This window comes from Protopterus annectens, chromosome 2.part0 (genome assembly GCF_019279795.1).
Source record: "Protopterus annectens isolate FY-2018-M chromosome 2.part0, PAN1.0, whole genome shotgun sequence".
Lineage (NCBI taxonomy): Eukaryota > Metazoa > Chordata > Ceratodontiformes > Protopteridae > Protopterus > Protopterus annectens.
In genome coordinates this window covers 988,649,519-988,662,647 of record NC_056728.1, presented here as the reverse complement: position 1 = coordinate 988,662,647, position 13,129 = coordinate 988,649,519, and the positions used below count along the sequence as shown (strand labels likewise).

Sequence of the window (13,129 nt, the reverse complement as noted above, 5' to 3'; positions counted from 1 at the left end):
TATTTAGAATATTGCAACAGTGATATAGAAGGGCATATATTTTTTTCACAGATTATAAGGGCTTCAACAGCCCAGGTTGGTTGGAGAAGATGTCTAGCCACAAGGTGATGAAGGAAGGGTATTCTTGGCATCCACAGGGATACCCTTATAGATTAACTTTTGTACTAAGAACATTTATGTAGTAAACATCAAGGCCTCACCTTGAGGGCTCTTATGACTGGGCTGAATTCCAAGCAGTAACCACTATTATGGAAGTAGCAGGAGAATCATACAAGGACAAATCTCACGGCTGAGGTCTCCACAGGGATACCCTTATAGATTAACTTTTGTACTAAGAACATTTATGTAGTAGTTAACATCAAGGCCTCACCTTGAGGGCTCTTATGACTGGGCTGAATTCCAAGGAGTAACCACTATTATGGAAGTAGCAGGAGAATCATACAAGGACAAATCTGAGGTCTCCGATATCAAAACAACCAAGGACAATTCTTGGATTTGCAGTCGAGAGAAAAATGCTTTGTAAAGATGTGCAGCATGGACTAAATGGCTATGGTGGAAATGTCTACAATGGAGGCATATGTAAAACATGCAACAGAGGCAGCCATTCCACGGCAGGAGTGAAAGTGGATTTTAGCATTTGCCAGAAGACTGGTCATTGCCTGATAGCAAAAGGTAATGCAGCTGGCAATCTACTTGGCAGCTGCCTTCTTGGGAACTGCAGACCACTAATTGTCTGGGGCAAGGAGATGGATACCAGGTCAGTCTCCCTAAACTATTGCACATAATCCAAAAACACATGAACCAGATCAGGACATCTCAAATATGTAAGGCCCCTACTCTTCAGATTTCTGCCTCTGAGAAAAAAATAAGGTGCTGGATGAACTAATTCAAGGACAAAAATAATAAAAATAATGAAATGGCTTGGCAATAAAGTAAAATAAATCCACACTTTATTTGTTAAAACAACCGGTTAATGCTTTCATTCACACAGAACTTCTTCAGACCTTGTTGTATAACAGATAATGCATATAAACAGTGTTAATCACATGATGTACATTTAATGTTTTAACCCTTTCTTATTCAAAACAGCCTTGAAGTTTTCTCTTATCATTCATACCTGGATCTGCCCCTGCATTACGTCTTACTTGCTAGCAATATTCCTTTCAGTTTAAATCATCCTCTGCATCCCATCTCTTATCAGCATCAATAACTTGATCTATTACAGCGAATCTAAACTCCACCTCCATATGTAGTTTATGTCAGGGATACTATGTAGGTAGAATTGTGTGTAGTTTTCATTATAAAATTTATGAGCATCTTAGAGCAGTAGAAAAGTTAGATTTAATGAATGCCCTGGCAAGACATTTGGCAGTTTGTCATAAAAATATGAAGGTGGCGTTTAGATTCACTGTAATAGATCAAATTATTGATACCGATAAGAGATGGGATGCAGAGGATGAAGTATGAGTATCCTTGGCAGGATATCTCCTTCTTGTTAGTAATTCTGTAACAATGATCCAAGGAAGGAGATCTTACTGTACCTGTGGATGAAAAAAATGACCAGCACATACATCTTCCCTTCCTAATGCACCAAGCAGAAGCAGCAAAGGAGCTCATTCTTCTGAACAGTGAAAAAGTCAGTCTGCATAGGTGCTGCCTCCAGAAGACTCCAACAAAAAAAAACTCAAACTACAACTCCAAGAGAGAGAATTACAGTAGTTGCTTCAACAGTCCCCAGGCTTGTTCACCTCTACAGGAAAATGAACTGCTGACAGAGTGCCAGTCTATAGACCACAACTAGATGAACATTACTTCTAGACTGGAGGGGGGCCCAAGTCTTTATGTATGACTAAAAACAACCCAACACAATAGCCAAGATGTCATAACAAATAAGGAGAGGCCTCAGAACCAACTTTCTCTAAACCCTGAAGGGCAAACAGCATGAAAAAGTTCAATATGGGTGAAAATGTAGACCTATTCCAGGGGAGATCATGACCCTATAAGTACAAAGGAATCTAGGTGTGCTCCTCATCCCACAAAATGAAAGATCTGTCATCATGATTTGGTGACATGCCACATGTGGAAAGAGGAATCCCATCCACTGTTGACTGAGAACGAACCACTACACCACAACCTGCTAGAAAGGTTCCAATATCAGATGAAGGTCTGTAAACAGACTGTGGCTCTTTTGTCAGAGAGAGACAATTCACACTCTCTCACAACTCGCATGCTCCTAGGCATGTAAAAGGCACCATGATAAATATGGCTATCTGGCCAAGAAGATATCTTAAAGTCTGAGTTGGTATCTCGGGATACAAAGAAATAACCTCCTGGGCCTTGTTCAGGTAAGTGACAAATGATTTACGGGAGAAACAGAGCGTATTACCTCAAGACAGCAGGTCATCTTGGACTTCCAAGATGGCTGCACATTGAGTAACAGCTTAATTCTATCTCTCCCAGTGTGAAAAAGAGAGTTATGTACTTAACCATAATTTAGAATCTGTGCTATCCAGTGTCATTATTCATCACAAATGGGTCTTGGATCTGACCTCGGGTCCGAACTGGCAACTGATAGATCCAGAGCTCAAGCTCTTCCCCTTCCCATAATCCCCTGCTGACCTCTAACCCTCAGATTGACTTTGCTGAATAAAATGGAATGCAGAACAGTCTGCACAGGAGATTAAAATATCATAAAACGAACTACTCCAGCTCTACCAGATCCCCAGAAGGAGGGGGGGGGGCAGCGGGAATGTGATGAATAATGACACTGGATAGTACAGATTCCAAGTTATGGTAAATGCATAACTCTTTATTTGATGCTATCTGTGTCATTATTCATCACAAATGGGTCAGAATCCCCAGCTACTATAAACCCTGGGTGGCCTCAAGGAAGTCCTGTTCCTAGACACCAAGTCCAACTTGTAGTGTGAAAGAAAAGTTTAGGGATTAGGCCAAGTATAAGCAGCGCAAATCTCATCCAAGGAAAGTTTAGCCAAGAAAGGTGAAGACGTAGCCACAGACATAGTAGAGTGGGCCTTAACTGGTCTGGATAGTTCCACATGCCTGCTATCATAAATGTAAGAAATACAGCTAGTGATCCATCTGGAGAAGTCACTTTAGAAACTGCCAAACCCCTTCTGGTTTGAGAAAAGGCCACTAAGAGCTGACTTAGTCCGACTTCTGAAATTCCGCAGTCCTTTTCAGATAGAAACATATTTGCCTATGAACATCTAAACAATGCAAAATATATTCTCCTTTGTTAGAGTAATTAGGGAAGAAAAATGGTAGTTGTATCCATTGACTGAGGTTAGCTTCCGAAGCCACTTTCAGAATAAACGAAAGATTTGTTCTTAGGGACACCCTGTCCTTGTGAAAGACCATAAATGGAGGTTTAATGCTTAGATCCTGCAGTTCTGAGACTCTCTTGGCAGAGATGATGGCCACTAAAATGCCATCTTCCAAGACAGAAACTTAATATCACAAGAAGCAGCTGGTTCAAAGGGCTTTTGTGTCAAGGACTGCAGCACCAAGGTCAAATTCCATGGTGGGGAAGGATCTTTAACAGGTGGCCTAAGAAGAAATACTCCTTTCAGAAAGGCTTTGCACAGTTTAGAAAAAAAGGTAGGCTCCTCATTCAAATGAAAATTAGAAATGGCAGCCAATTGGAGCTTAATCTTAGAGCATCTCGCCCCATCCTGAAAAAGAGAAGACAAGAACAGCAAAATATCAACAACTGGAGCCAAAAAAGGATCCAAATTATGCTGTTTGGCTCAAACAGAAAACCCTTTCCACTTACTGGAATGCACCTTCTTCATAGATGGCTTCTGAGATGCCAAGATGATGCTCCTCACTGGGGAAGGAAACCTGGACTGAGAAAGGGTTACCAGAACTGGAGAAAACAATACAGTTAGACGAAAAGTTTGAAGATTGGGAAGTGGAAGCCCCTGGGGATGGGAAATGAGATCCGGTATGGGACCCAGTATCCAGGGAGGATACTTCAGATGAGACTGTAGAAGGGAGAACCACACCTGACGAGGCCAACAGGGGGGCAATGAGGATGAGAGAAGTCTTCAGATGGTGAGCTTTCTGTAAGACCTTGGGTATTAGTGGAGGGCAAAATAATTGCATTTGTGGTTGACTGGGGAGGTAAAGAGATTGCAGCATGGTTGACCCCAACAGTCAGACATTTGATTTACCACTGATGGATTCAGGACACCTCATGGGGGTTGGTAGAGGTAGGGGAAAGGGCAGGAAAAACTACTGAAGCAACGGGCAGGCAATAAAACTAACTGTAAGTTATAGATTTAGTTATGGGAGGGGAGGTAAACTACGTTAGACACACAAGCTAGAAAGAGAAGAAAGGAAGGCAAGAAAGGTAAAAAAAAAAAAGAGACACTTATCTTAAACTGAGAAAGCTCGAACCTGGATCACAACCTAAGCATTCAGCAGCAAATGCGATCTGAGGGTTACAGGTCAGCAGGGGATTATGGGAAGGGGAGGAGCTTGAGCTCTGCATCTGTCCATCAGTTTCCAGCTCAGATCCAAGGTCGGATCCAAGACCCATTCATGATAAATAATGACACAGATAGCATCAGATCAGAAACTTAGCACACAGACATGACTAAAATAAACACTGATGGAGTATATCAACTCAGACAATAAAAAGCTGAAAAAAATGTAAGAAGCTTTAGACAGATACTCAGATAAGATGCTAAAATTGCAAAACTCAGAGGTCAAAATGAAGAAAAGGCTGGCTGAATATGAGACTACACAAGAAGACATAGGCTTTGGGGGGGGGCACTGGGGATGTGCGAGTATTTTTGTTTGAGCGTTTTCAATAAAACAAAACGTTCTGCAAGATGTGACACAGGCCCAAATGGAGATAACAACAAACAACTGTATAAAAGGTTAACCTGCTAAACAGTCCATGCATATAACACAAAATCTTGAACTACACATAAAAGGTGGGATAATAATCCCTCAAGAGTATGACTCTTTTTATGATGTCTTTAAACGTTAATGATCTCACAGATAAATATAATAAAAAAATAGTGAATTATATTAAAAAATATAGAGTGCAAATAACTATGCTATAGGAGACACACTTGGAAAGAAATCAACATGTGAATTTGATAAAGAAAGGTTTTCAGGATGGTTATACACCTGAACATCTAGGGCAAAGGAAGAGAGGAGTACATATATTAATTGCAAGAGGATCTCCAATAGTAATAGAAGAGGATAAAAAGGCAATAATGGTAAATTTGTAGTACTAAAGGGCTACTGGCAATGGATGAGGATTACACCGGCATGTATTTATATTCCACAGAAAAGTACTACAATGGAGCTTAAGAAAATTCTGGGACAAATAATCAACTTTTAGCAAACAATATTACTTATAGGTGGGGACTGGAATTTGATTTGCAACAGTGAAGACGTGTCTGGTGGGACTAGAAAGGAACACAGGAAGGTAGATTTTTAAAGAAATTTATGAAAATATTTGGCACTGAAGATGTGAATTCAGTACTAGGAGTTTGGAGGGAATTTACATACTACTCACCAATATACAAAAACTGGGCTAGGCTAGACAGAATTTAAATTTCACAGGAACATGCGCATTTAGTTGAAAGTCTTGATACGCACCAAATAACTGTTTCGGATCATAAACAATTTAAACATGGAACACTGGTGCTTTCCCACCTATATGTTGAAAAGACAGGAATTTAAGGAATGGGCAGTTGAAATTATTCAGTAGGTATTAGAGAAGACAGAGATTTCTTCTGAAAATATAGCTAGGTAGATAAAAGTGGAATTTAAAAATAGGGTGGAAATAAAAGATAGGGAGATACGATTTAGAAGTAACAAGAATTATTTTGAGGGACTGACAAATGTTAAAGTATTGCAAAATAGGGAGAATCTCACAGAACAAGAGAACGATCAATTGCAGCATGTTAAACAGAAAATAAGGGATTACCTCAATAACATGCATGAGTTTAGAAAAATTGCTGTCAAGCAACTGTTTTCTGATAATAACTCTAAAGCATAAAAACTTTTAGCACAAAGACTCAGGCAAGAAAAAGTAGAAAGGGCTGACACCAAGTTTAGGGAGCCTATAACAAGGAAGATAGCAAGAGATCCTGTAGAGATGTTAGAAATATTTTAGAAATTCTATGAAAGACTTATAGTGCACAGAAATATGGAAATCAAGAAAAGGTACACATGGAAATAATTATGGAAGAATTAAATATGCTAAAGTTAGAGGTAGATGAGGCTCAATTACTAACAGTTAGTATAGGAGGTGATGAGATAAAAATGGTGATGTATAACCAATCTACAGGAAAGCCCCCATGAATAGATGGTGTTCCTGTAGAAGGTTGGAAGCTAGGAGGGAAAAAAGTGATAAAGATCTGAAAGGTTTTGTCTAACAGTATTTTAAGAACAGGAGATGTACCAACATCCTGGAAGAAAGCAGCAGTAGCTGTAATACTTAAAGGGGGTAAACATCCATCAGATCCAGCTTCATACAGCCCCATTTCAATACTAAATCACGATTATAAATTGTTTATGTCTATAATGGCTAAAAAATGGCAAAAGTGATACCAAAATTGACAGATATGCATTAATGTGGTTTTGTGGAGGGGAGGCAACCATTTGACAGCATTAAGAGAACAGTGATGATCCAGAGGGAAGCAGAATGTAAGAAAACGCCACTGTTGTTTGTGGGTCTTGTTGCAGCAAAAGCATTTGACAGAGTAAGCTGGGACTTTATGAGCACAGCAATGTAAGCATTTACATTCCCTGATAAAATTAAAGGGTTGACTAGGAGGATATACCAAAGATCGGGCGAGAAAATTAAAGTGGGTGGGGTCCTCACTGATAATCTCTGCTTGAACAGAGGAACCAGGCAGGGGTGTCCTGCCTCCCCTACGTTGTTTGCATTATATTTAGAACCACTGGCAAAGAAAAAATGAAGTTATGTACTTACCATAATGTTTCATGTGAGTTGTTCATCTCGCCTTCATTCTTATAGATGGGTTCAGAGCCGATCCATCGGCTCCGAGTCGGCCAATTTCACAAACTCAAGGTTTCAGAGTAGCTCGAGGCCAAGATCCTATCCCATGATGCTCTCTGTCTCACCTCAGATTTAGTTCACTGATCCCAGCATGTATAATATGATAACACATAAATGGTACTCCAGACAGAGTAAGACATCCTAGAACAAGACCCACTAGACCGCAAAGTCTTACCCGTTTTTCGAGAAACCTGGAGGGGGAAGGTGGGTGGGAATGTAAGAATGAAGGCGAGATGAACAACTCACATGGAATGTTATGGTAGGTACATAACTTCTTTATGTGAAGTTGTTTAATCTCGCCGTTCATTCTTACACAAGGGTAGCGTCCCAAGCACCCTAATCCTGCGTGGCTCACGGAAGTATATTCCTGAGGACAGTGAAACCAAAGGAAGCCCTGTCCCTGGAGGTCCTATCTACTTTGTAATGCATGATGAAGGTATGCAGCTTAGGCCAAGTGGCAGCTGCACATATAGTGTCCAAAGGCAGCCTAGCCGCATAAGCTGAGGAAGCAGAAACAGGCCTAGTGGAATGCGCTTTCATGCTATGTTCTAATGGTTGATTCACTGAGGAATATGTGAATTTTATGCAATCAGTTAACCATTTGGAAAGAGTAACTTTGGATACTGGTAGCACTTTCTTTGTGTCAGCATGAGAAACAAAGATTTGTTCTGATTTTCTAAATTCTTTTGTTCTGTCCAAATAGAATCTTAACTGCCTATGAACATCAAGCTTATGCAACATATACTCCAACTTGTTAGAATGGTTACTGAAGAAAGCTGGGAGTTCAACAGTTTGTTTCAGGTTAGCCTCCGAACATACCTTTGGAAGGAAGGTTAGTCCTCAGTGACACTCTGTTGGGGTGAAATACAAAATATGAGGGTTTGATAGATAGGGCCTGAAGTTCGAACACTCTACTTGCTGAGGTAATGGCTACCAAGAAAATAGTTTTCCAAGAGAGAAATTTTAAATGGCAGGATGATGCAGGCTCAAAAGGAGGAAGAATAATTTGTGATAACACAAATTTCAGATTCTAACAGGCGGTCTAAGATGTATGGTACCATTTAAGAAGGTCCTACATAGTCTGTGAGACGTTAGGTTAGAACCTTCAGATCTGAGGTGAAAATTTGAAATTACAGCCAATTGAACTCTTATACTGGCAGCTGCAGCACCTTCATTAAAAAGCTTAGTCAGGAATTCCAAAATGCTATCAATTGGGGTGACGTAAGGGTCAATATTATTTTGGGAAGCCCAAATTGGTGTGCAACTTTCTGGTGAAAGCTGTATGAGAGGATAGAAGGATATGCTGTAACTCTGAGGTGAAATCGTGTGACCTGGCTAAGTTGGGAATTGGAGCAGCCAAGCTGTCATTCTGAGGGAATAAAGAGAAGGATGAAGAGCTCCTGATGAATGCATCAGTAGATCTGGAACTGGGTCCAGAATCCAAGGTTCCTCCAGTTGGTAGAGTTGAAGGAAGGGGAACCAAATCTGTTGAGGCCAAAACGAGGCTATTAAAATTACAGTCCTCCCCAGTGCTTTGGCTTTCTGCAAGAATTTCGGAATCAGGGGAATTGGTGTAAAGGCATATAGGAGTCCCAGAGGCCAATTGTGTACGAGCGAATCCCTTGGTGGGGGATTAAGGGCAAAGTAGCTTCTGCATTTGGCATTCATACAGGATGCAAACAGGTCACAGCAAGGCTGGTCCCATCTGCGGAAAATCATCTCTGCAACCTCATCTTTGAGGGACCACTCGTGCGGCATCAGAATGACTCTGCTCAGTTTGTCCGCAATCATGTTGGATTTTCCTGGGATGTGCATTGCTATCAGAAAGCGCCCGGTGGATACAGCCCACTGCAAAACCCATAGGGCCTCTCGACATAAGAGGTAAGAGGTAAGACTTGGGTCCCCCTTGCTTGTTGATATACCAGACCACAGACATGTTGTCGGCCTGGATAGCAATCGTCCCCAGAGGTAGAGAGTCGTGGAAATACTGCAATGCCAAAAGTACCGCTCTCAACTCCAGGACATTGATGTGCAACTGTGACTCTGTCTCTGACCAGGTGCCTTGGGCTGTTCTTCCCTGAAAAAGCCCCACCCACCTTATCAGAGAAGCGTCCGTGGTCACCGTGGCTGATGGCGAGGGAAGAACAAAAGGGTGACCTACTGTTACATGATGGCTGGTCAAACACCACTGAAGATCCTTTCTGCATGAATCTGTAATCATCATGAAGAATGGCATCGGAAGTTGTTGGTAAGACCACTGGGTGAAGAGTAACCACTAAAGTATTCTCATGAGGAACTGCTATGAACATTGCTGCCATAGTACCTAGTAGTTTCAACACTTGAGAAGCTGGTACTTTTTTTGCTCGTCAGAATGTCTGACACCTGTTGTTGGAGAGTGACTATTCTGTCCAGTGGCAATTTTACCATGGCGGTGGTGGTATCTAAGTCTGCTCCAATAAAGGAGATACACTGCAATGGTGACAACGCAGACTTGTCGAAATTTATAATTATTCCTACTGGAGAGCACAGATTGAGTGTGTGATCCCTGGATTGAATTAGTTGATGTCTGGAGGTGGCGGTGAGGAGCCAGTCATCCAGATACAGAAACACTCAGAATCCTAGATGCCTCAGGTGAGCCGTAACTACTGCCATGCATTTGGTACACACTCTGGGGGCTGTTGTGAGACCAAAGGGTAGTGCTTGGAACTGATATTGACTGGCTCCCAGCCGGAAACGCAAGTGATCTCTGGATGGTCTGGCCATTTTGATATGATAGTATGCATCCTTGAGATCTATAGAGCACATCCAATTGCCTGTATCTTGAAATGGAATAATCGATTGAAGCATGACCATCCAGAACTTCTCCTTCTTTACAAAGGTGTTGAGTCTGCTGAGGTCCAAGATGGGCTTCCAGTCCCCTGTTTTCTTTGGAACTAAAGAATCTGGAGTAGGTTCCGGATCCGATTTGGTCTGCTGGGACTGGCTGGATGACTCTCTTTTCCTGCAACCTTTGAATTTCTATGGCTGCTTGATCCCTCAGACTGGGTGGAACATCTGGGATTTTCTTTCATAACAGGTAGGGGTTCTGAGAAAGGGATGACGTAACCTCTAGTAACAATGCTTAGTGCCCAAGAATCTTTTGTAATTTCTAGTCAGGCATCTGGATACAAAGACAAGTGATGCCTCTTTCAGGAATGCTGGTAGGGCTTGCCAAAGAACTGATCCCGGTCACCCTGGTTTTGCGGACCCCCTCTGCTGCCTGGGTGGCATCTTCCATTATTACCCCCTCCTCTGCCCCTGGAGGGAGGTTCAGTACGTGTGTTCTGAAAAGCTCCATGGAACTTCCGGAACCACATTTTTCCTCCCTTTTGCCCTTTGGGGTACGGTCTAGTAGGGGGTGGAAAAACGGACTCCTACGGCAGATAGTCTTTCCATCTTGCTCACACCTAGTGAGGGTCTCCTTGACTTAAGGCTCAAAAAGGGACGAGCCATCAAATGGGGGATTAACGACGGAAGACTTGAAGGCTTCTGCAAAGGAGCATAAGCGCATCCAGGAATGTCTCCTAAGAGCTATTGCTGAACCTGCTGCCCGACTCGAACCATCGGCTGCATAAGAAATGAGCCGTATGAACGAGTTAACTATGAAATTAAGGGTATTGAGCTGGGCTGTCACCTTATCAGAGACACCTTCAGCTGTACTACCCTGGAGAGTTTCTCCAAGCTCTTTTAGAAGATCTCTTTGAAGATGGGTAAAATGTGTCAAATAGTTGAGCAATCGCATAGCAAAAGTCACTGAACTAAAGATGAATTTCCCATACCTGTCCATAGTCCTGGAATCTCTTATTAGGAGGATGGACAGTAAAAGAGGTTTCAGACATCTCTTTCTTAGAGGCCGCCACCACCACCACCATGGCATCAACCAGCACTCCCTTGGTAAGGAACATTTTGTCTTGGGGTGACGTAATAAATTTGCTGGGCCTCCAAGGGACAGGTTCCACAGTATCAGGAGACTCCCATCCCCTTCGAGCAACCAACTCCATTAGTTCATCGAAGGGTGGAGTCACCCAGGAGGTGGAGGGTTGAGAGCCAAAGGCCTTCAGGAGCACAAACTCATCATCAGTAGGGCTAATGGACTGCCAGTCATCCCTCTGCTTATGGACTTCAAGGATATCAGCAAAAGAGATATCCTCCGAGGGGGACCCGTCTGACTCCTCTAAATCGGTGTCTGATGTAATTGACTCCTGTAGGGAGTCCAAATGCCTCCTCTTGCACAGCTTCTTCCTGGGTACCTCATCAGTGGGAGCTTCAGGTGAGGTCTCAGTAGAACATGGGTCATCCAATGGGGCTACCTGAGGCTCTGGGTCTCGACACTTTACAGGGACCTGTGATTTGGAGGTAGAAAGTGGCACTTTGGGGAGGAGGAGGAGGAGGGCCCTGATGATGTAGGAGTCTTAGAAGACATAACCCTCCTTACAGCACTGAAGGCTCCACTGCTCCGACGTGAGGAAGCAGCCAGTTCCAAAGAAGACTGCAACCTCCCCGGCACTGACGCCATGGGCTCCGACCCAGAGGAAGGAGCCGAGCTCATCCGAGCCAGTGCTCCGAGGGGAAGGGTTGGAACCGACCAATCGGTTCGACTCTCCCCCCTGGAGTGTCAGCTCCCAGACTCCTCGAACGGTACCGAAGTAGTCTGAGTCGACAGAGCCAATGGCACTGGAACTGGACTCTGCTCTGAAGGTTCCACAATCATCAGTTCCACCTCCCCTGGCTCCGAAGGCCCAGCTCGGCAGAGGAGTAGACACAGCAGGTAAAATAGTCCGGTTGGGTCAAAGCCGATAATAATTTGGTCAGCGTCGGATTCTCGAGAAGCCTCTGCACCACTTGGTCCAAATCCACATTGGAGAGGGTTCTCGAAGAACGAGTAGAAGGTATCGAGGAAGCCACCGACTGCAAAATGGGTGACCTCAAGGTTTCGGAGACTGGCTCCAATACCGGGGACCGGATCCGAAACACCAGCTCGATGCTTGACCCCGAAGACTGCGGAACCGGCGACCACACCTTCTCAGCAAGGCTTGAAGCTGACGACTTCGGCTCCGATGAAGCTTTAGAAGATTTTGAACCCTTCGATGACTTAGAAGCCTGGTCAGCCTTGTCCAACGATTCCTGGAAATCTGGTTTCTGCAAACCCCTGTCTACCAGTTTTTTCCTATGCTCCAGTAACACCCTGCTGCTAAAGGAGTGGCAAATGGAGCAATCCTCCTGAAGATGGACTGCCCCCAAACAGTAGACACAACTGACATGCAGATCAGTTATAGACATTTTCTGTCCACACTTAGGGCATTTCTTAAATCCAGACTTTTGCTTTTCTTTTTGATCAAACAAATCCAAAACAACAGTATATACACCAGTGAACAAACAAATCTATAAGTAAAGTAAAGAAAGAAATACTGGCCCGAGCTCTCTCTCGACCTCTGATCTGTTGCAGTGGCAAACTAGATCTGAGGTGAGACAGACAGCATCATGGGATAGGGTCTTGGCTTTGAGCTACTCTAAAACCTTAAGCTTGTGAAAGTGGCCGACTCAGAACCGATGGATCAGCTCTGAACCCATGTGTAAGAATGAATGGCGAGACTGAACAACTTCACATTAAAGGACTCAGAAATTCAAAGATATAATTGGTATGGTAGACAACAAAAACTGGCTCTCTTTGCAGATGGCATTATTTTATACCTAACAAAACCAGAAGGGGACATTACACTGCTGTGGAATATATTGAGACAGTTTCAAACCTTTTCAGGACACAAAATTAATAAAGCTAAAACAAAAGCAATAGAGGTAAATGAACTGGTTCAGCAATATCCATATTTATGGGGACATGATAAAATGAAGTAATTTGGAGTATGGATTAAAAATTATACTGGTGTTGCAACTAAGGATATGTGGGAAGGGACTAAACAAAAGATAATACAAAAGTTGAGATAACAAAAGCTCTGTTATATGGATACTGACAGTAAGACACGACACAAGAAATCAAAATGTTTTAGTCCCTCTAGTCTTATA

General features: G+C 42.8%; 1 protein-coding gene across 8 annotated transcripts in view; it reads right to left on the bottom strand.

Moving 5' to 3' along the window:
* The window catches only part of MPDZ (multiple PDZ domain crumbs cell polarity complex component), a 3,829,210-nt gene that overhangs the window by 110,867 nt on the left and 3,705,214 nt on the right, over positions 1-13,129 (bottom strand). The gene's annotated exons all lie outside the window — the stretch shown is intronic.